Source organism: Pterocles gutturalis, unplaced genomic scaffold (assembly GCF_000699245.1).
Source record: "Pterocles gutturalis isolate BGI_N339 unplaced genomic scaffold, ASM69924v1 scaffold44307, whole genome shotgun sequence".
In the NCBI taxonomy this organism is placed as follows: domain Eukaryota; kingdom Metazoa; phylum Chordata; class Aves; order Pterocliformes; family Pteroclidae; genus Pterocles; species Pterocles gutturalis.
Window position 1 is genome coordinate 897 of NW_010114405.1, and position 12,996 is coordinate 13,892.

Below are 12,996 nucleotides of genomic sequence, written 5' to 3' on the forward strand. Positions count from 1 at the left end.
TGTGGGCGCCGCCGTGCCGGGTGTGTGTGTGCCGCTGTGTGTGTGCCGCTGTGCCGGGTGTGTGTGTGCCGCTGTGTGTGTGCCGCTGTGCCGGGTGTGTGTGTGTCCGGCTGTGTGTGTGCCGCTGTGCCGGGTGCCGCTCTGCGGTGCAGGGGTCCCGCTGCGGCACACGGTTCTTCCGCGCTCGCCTCGGTGTGTCCCTCTGATCTGAGTACCTGCGGTTCGCCGGAGCCATCCCGCTCCCGGAGTGTGTGTGCATGTGCGCTTGCAGGGAAGGGTTTGATGGTCCCTGGAGAAATAACAGGAGTATGACCTCCAGGGTCTGTGCATAGTTCATCTTAATGCATTAATGAAAGGTGTTCATGGCAGCTTCCTGCCAAATTCAAAAGTATTTTGAAAATACTTTTTCTCTCACTTACTTCTCTGAATCCTGGAAGTCACAGGATTGCTAGTCTTTGCTTTCAGCAGGGGGTTTTCTGTCTATTCAGATGGATTAAGTACCTCATGTAGCATGCTTGTTTAAGTCTTTCCAGAAAGTAAGAATTTTATTTCAGAATACTGGAAGCTAGATGCAAACCGATTTAGGCACAATGTGGATAGATTATATCCACTTCCAAAATCCAAAGACAGATGTTTCTTATTTAATTAGGGGGAATACACATTTTAAACAATTCAGGCTGTTTATGTTTTCTGTTGTCTCTTTATAGGTCTTGAAAATAATTTAAACCTAGTGTTTGCAGGGACTTTAAAGCTGATTGCTTTATTTAGGCAAACTTTGACAGTTTCATGATTAAGCAAAAGTTATGATTCTTTAGGTTATATTTAATCTTAACATTTATAGTTTATTTAAATGCACACACAATACGATTACACTTTTTTCAGAGAGCACAGATTAAATTAGAAGAGCTTACTCACATGTAGCAAGTAAGCAGTGCAGTTCTTTAGCCCTTCCAGCTCCAGCCACCCACACATCCTATTACTATGTTAGTGCCCAGGAACTCTACTCAGGATGACTCTTCCATCATGCTGGATGTTCTTCAAAACAGAGTTGGAGATAGCTCCTGCATGTGTATGTGGCTGCTTGGGCATGCCGTACTATGTACAGCAATAAATGTGAAGGTACAGACATAGGCAGTATGCATACAATATTTTTATTGTAATATGCCCTGAGTGCACATCTTTAAAATAAAAACAGTTTTGGAAATATTCCTGTGTTTCCATCTTATGATTAGATGGGTCATGTAACAGAAGTGGAATATGTTATCTATACAAATTAATTTCAGGATTGAATAGAAAACTTACAGGCTAAAGGAAAATTCCATCAAATTTTAAAGGGACATTTTGAAAAATGAGTTAAAACCTAGTGATGCAAACCTTGAAGGACATCTGGCTTTCCTGTGGGAAACTCCAGAAAAGTTGACTAAAGAGAGAGATGTCCTTTTGCAGATACTATGTTTCAAATAAAGGCACAAACACAGGCTGATGAGTAAGTGTGTCAACAATGCTTTGGACTGTGTCACACAACTTGTTCAGCGTGGAGTCCCCCGTGGTTCATTCAGTCTTCCTGAGGTAGTTAGTTGTGTCCTCTGGGTAGATGCCTGACCTGTAGACAGCTGAAGTCAAGCCAGGGAGAGCGCGTTGTGTAGGTATAAACGCACTGTACTTGGAGGAGGGACTGCAGCATAGGCAGGTCTAGCAGTGTTATCGTTAGCTGTCTAATTCCAGTAGCAAGGGCAGTAAAGGTGTCACTTCGCACAATTCTGCAATGGCCAGCTGCTCTCGTAGACAGGGACCTCGGGAAGTACACAGCACAGCTGTACCAACACCTATTCTGTATTGCCAGCAACATAAAGGCCATCTCCAATATGCCTTAGATGACTCTTTTTGCTGATATTTCGTGTCAGATTTTTCTCTCCAAAATATGCTACTTACAGGAGCGAGTTTTCCATCTTTTCCACTGTTCCCCCGAGCAGAGCAGTCCACATGAGCTGTAGGCTAGATGATACTATTTCGAATAGTCTGTTACACGCAGTTCCTTTTGAAGCCTTTGGCCATTGCATGCCTAGTGGGATTTAGGTAGTCCTCAGTAAATATGAGGGGTATTTTCAGTTCATGGCTCTTGTACAAGAACCTTGTACTCACTATGCCTTCTCCCTCCAGCATCACTCAGAAATGCTGCTATTCCCATTTTGTATTTATATTCCTATTTTTATATTTATTCTTATAAACAGAAAAAAGTCAATCTGGGTTGTCAAAGATCGTACAGGAAGTTGGGATGATACTGGGAACTGACTTGGGATCTTTTCTTCCTCCAGTGCCTTAACCACAAGATTATCCTTTCTCCCAAAACAAAAACACCCAGAAATTGTTAGAAGACTGGAAATTCAGCTCTAGAAGCTTCAATTTTAAAGATTAATGCTTCATGTCTCATAGAAGATTTTTTTTTTAAGTCCTGGAAATCTTTGGGAATGTTTTCTGAAACAAAACAGAAAAAAACTACAGAGGCTGCTTCAGAGCTGGAAGATTTCATTTTGATGCATTTTTATACAAAGTCTCCTTCTTTAAGTACTTTTTCTTGACTCTAGACAAATAATGTAAGCTCTTCCAGTTAGATTCACTAAACACAATAAAAGAAACAAAACTGCTGAATAATTGAAAGCGTTTTTAATTAAGATCAGAAGAAAAAATTGAGTGGAACTAGAAAGAAAAGGAGAGTATAATGTAACATTCAAAAGGCAATGTGACCCAACAAATAGGAAAAGAATTTACTGAGTATTTTTCAGCCACGGGAGTTTAATGGAGGTCTTCTAAATTCTAAAGGAATTGTAAAAGAAAAGCAGATTCACATATCCTCTATCCCAAGTTAGATATGTGAAATTGCTGCACGTCACAGAAACTGTGAAATTTCCCCCATAACATAAAAATTCAAGAGATCAACAAATCCAAGTGGCTGAAAACCACTGGCCTAAATTACACATGAGCACGAGGGCTCGCATCTTCTGTTTCTGAGGGCTGGGTACACAAGTGGAGCTCAGGTATGTTGCATTCCACGCAAGTTATGTTCTGCTGTTGAGAAGGGAACATAAAATGCACTTGGATGTTATTTGGACTTTTGAGGCCACAAATAAGTGTGTAAGTGGGCACCTAATTGGTAAGACTCATATGTAGCAGTAAAGATTATTTCACTGTTTCCACCAGAACAATAGACCTAAATTCAGGAAGGGCTCCTTCTTTTGCAAATGCCTCAATGTTATTTGTATTAACACTGTTATTATCTCGGTCCTACTAAATGAAAACAGTGAGGACATTGACTAGTACACTGTGATGGCTTCAGTCAAGATCCTGGACATTTAAAAATATTGTGGTATTACAGGTGTGGAGTTGCTTTGGACTAATTTATAGTTATCTTGTGTTTTACAGATATTGAGATGGTTACTGAATGAATGAACAACGCCTTGTTGTGGGGCTGTAGAGTATAACAAAAAAAAAAGGACAGAAGCATTTAAAACTTGTTAAGAGGCAATGATGAACAAGAACACGCTCATGAGTTAAGAAAGGGAAGGAAGAAAGAAGAGTATGTTGAGTTTATAAAGTATATGTGCCTAAGACAGAGGGGGCACTTGTTCAGAAAGTTGTTTGAGAGAACCAAGTGACAGACACCTTAGTGAAAGACTTAGGCTTGCTTAGGTTAGTATTATGTTGGTAAGCACTGAGATAGGATGGTCTTTGGTTCTGTAAAAGCTATTTTGTTGAAGAGTTTTGTTTTTCTCTGTGAATAATATTTCTGTTTTTAAAATAACTGAAAATTTTAGCTTAAAGAAAATAAAGAAATTTTAGCTTATATCCTGCATGCCATAGAACCCTGAAGGGAGACTCTGCGCTAAGCCTAACTGGAGCTGACGTCCTGACAGTGGTGTACGACAGCTGCGATGTTCCCCCATGGCTCAGAGATCTGACACTGCAAGGGCTGCACCCAGAGTCACTGGCAAGGTGCAGCTAACCTTCCTGCCACTACACAGACTGTGACACTCAGAACTAAACTCTAGTCTTTGTGTCATGTAAGCTTTAAACAACAAAAGACAAATCCTTGTAGTCTGTGAAGCTCTCTTGCCCCTTTTTTCTCAGAAGCTAAGATAACATGAGGGAGTAGACATTCCATTGGTTACTGATATATATCCAACACAAACACTCAGTATGCACTCAGTTCCTAGTGAAAGATATGAAAACACCTTTAAAAATGTGTCATTACTTCTGTGTGCCATGTTCTAGCTGTCAAACACAGACTGGCTTCCTTACTAGTAGCAGCGATACTCAAAACCAAGACTACTCCTGAAACCATCTCTGTAGCACTGTGCATATGCTAGGATGCCCAAGCTGGGCTGAGTGCTACGAGCAGCTGCTTTACTTGTGTTAGTGTGGAAATGTGCGTGGGGTAAACTACTCTGCTGAGAAGATGGCTTAGTTAGAGTCCGTAGAGGTGCAGGATTATCTGCAGCCCATTCCTGAAAGTCATACCACCTAGCTGAAATTGTTCTGCAGGCGGTTCTCCCAGATTGTCACTGATTTCTCAGGTCACCTCTCTCTGTTCTTCATAGTAGCTAATCCAGAGTTTTCCAAAGCAATGAGGTGATTTACTTGCAAACTAACTTCAGTAATTAATCCTATTGATGAAATATTGCTCCTGACAAGGGATAGAGGGGCAGAAGAGGGAAGAAGGATGAAATTTTGACACGCTGTAGGGTTTGGGCCAACCCATCCATAAGCAAGTCATGTAACCGGACATTCCCATATGGGTTGGCCGGTGATATGGCCTCCAGCCAAGAAGGGGCTTTAGCAGGAACTCTCCATGTTTCCTGCTGTTGATACAGCACCAACTCTGCAGTCCGATGTTTGCAGTTCTTAAAAGCTCCCTAAATCTGAGCTCCAGGACCAAGACTCTGTGAAGAAGTTGAAAGCACTGCCCTAGAGAGCACAACTGGTGTTTTAACCTGCTTGATTGCAGCAGGGAATTGAGATAAAGTGTAATGGAAGGGCTTTTAGTATCCCCTTACTGCAGGAGATGCGGACTGAAGGGCAGAGACTCTTCTCCCTTGTTTCCCTGCTCTGTAAAGCTGTCCTGTTGCATTGCAATGTAAGGCCGTGATACTCTTTGAAAGTCAATGAGAGGACGGGGGAACAAGCGTTGGCATTATATTAAAGAGCTGTGATCTGTCTTTCCTCTCTTACCTACACAAAGCTAACTTCTCCTTTTCAGTTTCTCCATTATGAAATGAGGTTTACAGTGACTACTTCTGCTTTAGCACTGAGGTAGAATTACCAAGTCCTTGTGTTTAAGCTGGGTGTTCTTCCGTTCAGCTGCCAGGAGAGGTAGTAGGAGAGCAATGTGAAGAAAACTTTCTCCCTGCTGGATTAACTGAGGAACTTCAAAAAAATCTTGCAGCCAGAAGCAAACTTAAATGCCCCCTGAAGTGCACTATTGCATTTGAAATCTGGTAAAAAGCTAATAGTTCATATTTCAGAAACCCATTATAATGGTTGCTTTTAATTGTAATATTTAACAGACTGCAACAAGTTCTTATGTTTTAAATTAGCTCCTAAAGGCAGAATTTTAGATTCCACTTCCCCTAAGTTTCCAGAACACACTGGGGCGTTGTTTTCGCTATCAGTTAACTTTACCAGTTTTAGTAAAATAGGTTGTATTTTTCTAAACTAGTTGGAGAAAATTTGAACAGCCTCTGAAGAGCAACAGGGGAGGGGGATGTAGATCAGTTCTGGCCAAGTGTGCAGTTGATAAAAAACATGAACTAATCTGGCCAGCAGTTGAGCTGTTTGTAACAGAACCCAGGTACTGCATAAGGAAAGGATGTATTGTGGGACTTGAGAGGTTCGGTTACATGAAAAAATCATTAGCTGTAAAGATGGTAAGATTCTAGGGAAAACTTAGAATCCTGTTATAAGACAGAATTTGCATCTCAAGAGAAAGTGCTGAGGGAGAACTTTGTTGTACTTTTAAATGTTGACACATTTCAGTCCACTAAGCCAGTAAGACCTTATCTAGAGCCTCATGGTTCACTTGTAGAATTCTGATTTATAATAGACCCTCATGGGTTTATTTTATAAATCTCATCTGTATCTAAAGAAGGGAAAAAATACCCTTAGCTATGTTAGTTCAAGCCCTGAGGTTTTATTTGGTTTTGATCAGATTGTACTTAGGGAAAAAATCCTGTTTGCTTTGGTGATTCTTTTTTTCTTGATTCATGGAATGAAAGTCTAAATAAAGCTCTCTAGATATGATCTATTAAATTAAAATAACTCATATAAATAGCATCTAAAGCTAAAAAAAACCCCAGAAATTAAATAGATGTTTGAAGAATCAGATAAATCTAAAAATAGAAGCAATTTTTCTTGTCATGCGGGGCTTTGGTATGTCCTTAGTGTCTCTAAACACTACAGAGTCCTTTTTTCCCTCAGCATTAACATTGAAGACAATTGCTTGGCTTGGTTCCCGAGGTTGTAGTCTTTAGCTTTGTATTTGTATTCTGTCTCTCTGTTGAGGGTCTAATATCAATGACCCTGTGAATGTTACTGGCTTACCTTTGTTTAGTAACAGGTGGTGTGGTTGAAATCTTTTATGGTAGTGATACCAAAAAAATACCACTCTGCCATGGTGATAGGGTTGACAAGACCTGCTCTCTTCCAGCACTTCTACAATATGGGACCATGTATGCCACTACGAACCCTTCCCTCTCTCTTCCTTCGTGTAACACAGAACCCTAATGAAGCAGCAGGGCTGATTGCAAAGTTAAATTAGGTTGCTCAGAGCCTTGTGTAGCCGTGTTCTGAAACTACCCAAGGATGGAGATGCCACAGCCTCTCAGGGAATCTGTTCCAGTGCTTAATAACCCCCACTGTGAAGAGTATTTTCTTTATACCTAGTCAGAAATTCCCTTGCTATGCCTTGTGTCTTTTGCCTATTTTCCTTTTGCTGCGTACCTCAAATGGGAGTTTGGCTCTCTCTATTCTCTGCCTATTAAACATTGGATGAAGTGCAAACAGATCCTCCTTTGCTTTCTCTTCTTTGGGCCAAGCACCTGCAAGTCTTGTACTGATATCTCAAAAACGTACTTAGCATTCCAGGTGTTTCCATGTGAGGGGGATATTCACTTTCTTTGACCTGTATATATTTATATAAATATAAATGTTTGTTGGTTTTATATGTTTGTTTTCCCATTTTATATAAATATGGACAGGCTGAGGTGATTATTCACCTCTACTCTGTCTGTATATAATTATGCATAAATATGTGGAATATTTATATTACATTTTGTATTATCTATATTTACTTATATGTATGGATGTACACGCACATACACGTATATCAAGACTGGTATTTGAAAGGGATTTGCCATCCTGGATGTAGTCTGAGTATGTACAGATTAGAGAGCAGAGTGTAACCGAGCCTGTTGCACATGCCTGGTTAACAGCCGTCTGCATTTATCAAGAACATACAGGCAAAGATACATGGGGCAAGTAAAGATAATATTTTTCAAAGTTCCTGAAGGGCGAGAACTTACCCGAAAGAGTTGCAGGTGTATTACATAGCCAGATTTGTTGTTTTGATTAACAGCATTGTTTTCTTGTGTAAAGCTTGATTAAAATATTTTATTTGCTTTTGTTCTTTTGAGTATTTTCAATTATAATAGATGCTGCATTTTTACTTCCAGTTTTCAAGAGATGAATGAATCACAATGAGCCACTATCAGTGTTTGCAAATATATCTTTCTTATGCAGATCCTGATTACTACTACAAAGAAATAATTGTAAGAGTAATGTTTGATTCATGGCAATTAAACAGTTTATAATGTGTGGACGCAGTGGCTGAGAGGAGACCAATCCCTGTACACAGTGCCAAATTTAGTCTAACGTGTGCAAAGAATGGATTTGCTTTAACACTTGCTCCAAGTTCAAGTTCTAATTCCTAAAAATAAATCTCTGCACTGTTCTTACATAGGTTTGTTTTTACTGTTTGATTTCAAACTTTTCTACTTGTCCAGCTGCTGCTTTGGCAATTTAAGAGCCCTTTTTCCCTTTGGTAGCCCCTAGGTACCTGAAGTTTAAAAGACAGTGTGAAGGAACACTGATTTTGAGAATTATGTTTCACCATCTCCAGAGCTGCTTCTGAAGATGGATTGTGGGGCAGTACTAATGTACAGGAGTCTTGGCTCCTCCAGTAGAAAATGAGATGCTTTTGGGTTGCTGAAATGCAGTTTAAGGATGTCCTTGCACCTACTTACACATCTCTCTGCTCTTTGCATATTCCTGGTCATCTGGGCCTTAGGCAGTACAAGTCAAGAGTGACTCCAGGACTGAGTTTCAAGCCAAGTTTGCAAGTCATCCAGACTGTTGACCATCTGGAACAGCTCCTGGACTGGCTCTGAAGCAATCCAGCTGGTACTCGGGCACTCCCTGGACTGCTCTGTGGACAGGCTTAGGCGTTGTGTGCCCAGCCCAGCTGCTGCCTTGTATTCCAGCTATCCTTGCACTAGTGTCACGTACCGTGATCCAAGCCTGGACTCCTTCCTAAAAGGGGCCAGGCATTCCCTTCCAGAAGAGAAGACGACATTTGAATGCAGCCTGAACTCGGGCCAAGTTTTTGATGCTCATAGGAATATAGCTTAGCCTGTGGGTAAGGCACAGTATAGACATAGCCTACAGGCCTCAGAACCCCATAAATAACACAAGGAGAGATAATCCTCTGTCATATAAGGGTGTTGTCAGGATACAGACATGTTATTTTTTGAAATGCTTAGATAACGCAGTTTTGAAGGATGTACCAAAGACAGAAATAACAACTTTTTTTTTTTTTTTTTTTTTTTTTTTTAACCCCAGATTGGGGTTTATCTGAGTAAATGGATAGTTTTTATCTGAGTCTAGTCTAAGCTGGTTGTCCGTGGCTATCTACAGTTGGTAAAAAAAAAAGAAAGTAATTTTAGGCCATGGTTCTTATGAACTTCTCAAACATTTGCTTTAGGAGGAGAAGAACTGTGCCCTAGATCATGTCCTCAGTTGTAAGTGGACATTTACAGTGGCTTCGTTCGGAGCCTTGATGTCTAATTGATTACAATCAAGGCACAGTAATGACAGTCCATGTGTACTCAGACAAGTTAACGGTGTATATAGCTTCATTTTGATGAAGTTGTAGTGGAAGCAGTAGCTAGTTCACAGCAATCTGAAATATTGAATGGTTGTTATTATAGAAAAGACTAGACTGTATTTTAAGACACAACCTCGGAAACTGGCAATATGACTCCATGGCTCCAGCAAGGATCCTGAACAAAGGTGGTTAGAGAATTTCTGTCACAGGAGATTTACCTAGGGAAAAAAAAGCTATTTATTAATTTGTATGTGATTTTTACTAATTATTTCATAATGAAAATGCCATGCCACATGGTGGAGGATTCCGACTACACCATATGCAACTAAGTGGGGTGAGTAAAAAGTTCTTGCAGATTTACTGATAAATTCAGCTATGGTTTTTATAAATACTGCAAATGGCTGTCCAAGTTTTAAAACCTAACTTATTTTCAAATTTTAGTATACTTTGACAATAGAAAACTGCGCTGTCTTGATTGAAAATGTAAGTTCTTTTTAAGTTAGAATACTGGTCGTGAGAATCATCAGAGCCAGGCTAGCACTGCCTGCTGTAAGCTGACTGTGGCTGATTTTCAAGCTTCAAAAGCTTTTTTTTCTATCAAGACCTCATCTGTGGACATTGATCATGCTCAGATCTACTGCAGCGCTAAAAAGAGAAAAAAGAAACTTTTACAGTTTGAAAGGGTCTGACTTCACTGGAAAAATTAATCAAAAGTTTTGTTGCCAACAACTAGGTAGAAGCTGGCAGCTCCTACAATCCAGTGTGTCAAGGCCGCTGTCTCCTAGCTCTTAAAGTGTAGGCCTAACTTAAATAAAATGTATTTTTAGAATGAATATTTTTAGAGTGATTTTAAATCATTTTTTCCTCAGTTTTTAAGATCTAATACCTGAAACTTATCTCTCTTATCGCTCTGAGCATGAATTTCCGTACTAGCTTCTGTAATTGGTGCAGTACAGAAACAAATATTTGTATGAAGGAAGATGTTTTCTCAGACACTTTCAAACTTTCACACATTCATTCTCATTCAACTTTCCTTCATGTTTATTAGAAAAATACAGATAGACTACCCTTGTTCTCCAAACACAATGCATTTTTCTTTCTAATTCAGTTTGTATCTGTAGCATTTATGAGGTTACCATGAGCTGAGGTAACTGGTGATCCAACAACCTAAAAAAGCACTCAGATATCTCTTTTGTTCCTGTTGACAAAATCCCAGGATGTGTTGGCTTTTTAAAGGTGACAATTATACCAGCTGCATTTTTCTTCAGCTTTTTTTTTTTTTAATGTATGTAAATCCACACAATATAATCTGACATTACATTTTTTCTGCATTCCAAAGTAGACAGTATATGGTTTTATTTTCACTTAGAGTGAATAAAAAGGATTCTTGTGAAATTCCTCCTGATAGGAACCAGAAACAAGCATAAGGGAATGCAGATACAAGGGGGAAGGAGTAATGTCCTGCTTATGTATAAATTGAGAAGTTCATTAGGAATGACTAGTAAGGGAAGAGCATAACTGATGAACATATGGGAAATCAGTTTACTTCAGAGAACCGAGGGTGAAAGGGAGGGATGTCTGCTTTTTATTAAAACTTGAAATGCATTATAATTGGCCTGAGTCTTTGCCCAGATGGCTTCTCTTATGCTGACATCTGCAAGAGTGTATATAAAGCAACATTAAGAAGCTGTCTCTTGTGACGGTGTGTACACATGTAATTCTGTTAAAAACTAAGTCTTTTGCTATGTGTAGTGTTGGTCTTTGAGTAATCATGCTGAGAAATGTCATTTGTTTGACAAAAACTAATTATGGAACATGCTTTTTACATGGAAAGTTTCTTCTACTTGTGAGAAAACTTTTCAGGGCTTTTCACCTATTTTTCTAGATTCTTGTTCATTCTTCATCATAAATTCCAGGTGAACTTCTTTTTTATTTTTTTCAGGGGGAAACATGGGGTTTCTTCTTCCAGACCTTTGTATTTTTTCTGCAGTTTAAGTGTAATTATTTTGAATTTTCACATGTGAATTTAAGCTGTTTTCCATTGACCAGTGAAAAGCTTAAATGGTACTAGAACGTCCATTTTTATTAAACTGCTAGGACGATGAGAGTGGATGCAATGTAATATATCCATTAGTCTGTTCACTTGTATCTATAATTCATAGGATAATACTTTTTAAAATAAGCTGTCAACATGTTCCTCCTTTCTTTGTCAGACAACAGGAAAATTAAAGTCAATGGCACCAGGGAACCTATTGAGTTTAAGACAAATCAGTGGTTTGGAGCAACAGTCAAAGCTCATAAAGAAAAAGTTGTGGTAAGTCTTAATCATTTGTTATTCACTTGGAGATAAAGTTTATTTTTCTCAAATGTATATCTTTAATAACTCTCTATGTGTATATTATGGAAACAACTCTGATTATGCACGAATTATAAAACACATGATGTATATAAGGCAGAAAATGAGGCAGTCTATAAAATCAGGCTGAACTGATCAAATGAAGATGATCCTGCTGCCATGTGGAAACGTCAGAATGCCATATTATGGAAGTGAATTATTATTTTTTTTTTAAGCAGATAATGGACATACTTTGGAGATACACAGTAACTGACAGCTATTTGCTATAAAATGTTTTGTATTATGAAGCTTTATTTGTAATGTTAAATGTAAAATGTAATGGAAGCCAAAAGCCTGTGCTGAAGATCAGTTACTAAGAGAAAGCACTGACTTCTGTCACATTTACAGTGTTTTGAACAGCTATGTCATAGTCATGGTAAAACAGCTGCAAAAAGTCATGATAAAAAAAGCTCCAAATCGAGATTGCTGTCAAAGTGCAATGTCTGTTTTCCAGTTTCACTGAACATTTTACCTGTATTGATAGAGGACCCGAGCAGAGAGCAAGTACTTCTATTGGTTAGTAAAGTAGTGGTGGTGCTGCTTATACACAGACATTTTGTATTTACAATTTATGCATTAAAATTTACTTTGAAAATGTTGCTGAAATAATTGTGATAAGAATAATTAGTTTGGTCATTAGTTTTGTTAGTTTTTACAGTTACAAAGTGATAATTTGTATCTTGGGATTTGCTTAAAACTTCCAGTTATTACTTGAGAAGTAGTCATAAGGGAAGAAGTATCTAAAGGAAATGCTTCCCCTTATATAGTATGCCTTGTGATTAACATAGGGAAGGATTTTGACATGAAACAGGTTATGAATAAAACATCACGCTATTCTCTTACAAAGCAAAGTAAATGTAAACTTTTTTTTTTAAATTCTAAAAATAGCTGAAGATTTTTAATTTTGTGTATTCTACTAAACAACAGTTCACAAACTGAAATAAAATAGTTCTTTAGCACCGTTTTCTGAATCTTAATCAAGTGAGCAGAAAACATCATCACCAACTGATGTGCTGTATCTGTACTGACCAAACTTTGGTTTGCTTCTGATAACTCTTCTTAGGCTTTTGGAAACAGACATGTAGTCAACACTTTTCAGACAAAAATTTGAACAGTGAAGCTAGAAATCTTTGTCTTTTAAGCTTTGTAGACTGAAAGGAGAGAAAAAGAAAATGTCATTAATCTGTCAGAAACTTTTTAAGCTACAGATGTGATAGTAGACTGCATTAGGTCAACATTTATGATTATATTGAGTTCTTGTTTCAGTCTGTTTTTCTTGATGTCAGATGTACCTAAAATCGCCCTCACAGGACATGTACTCCTCTTTCCTGCACTCTGATTTTACTCTCTGTTTAAATCTATAAGATCTTCTATGCAGGGGCATGTTAAGAGTCCCTGTTCACTAAACCAGTGTTCCAGGAGCTCTGACTTTTATGGTAAGCTCTGA

General features: G+C 38.6%; 1 protein-coding gene across 1 annotated transcript in view; it reads left to right on the plus strand.

The window, feature by feature from the left end:
- Positions 1-12,996, plus strand: part of LOC104462736 (integrin alpha-8) — a gene marked incomplete at its 3' end in the record, with an annotated part of 59,282 nt that overhangs the window by 884 nt on the left and 45,402 nt on the right. The window contains exon 2 of the mRNA XM_010074805.1: positions 11,368-11,468. The remainder of the gene's footprint in view (positions 1-11,367; positions 11,469-12,996) is intronic.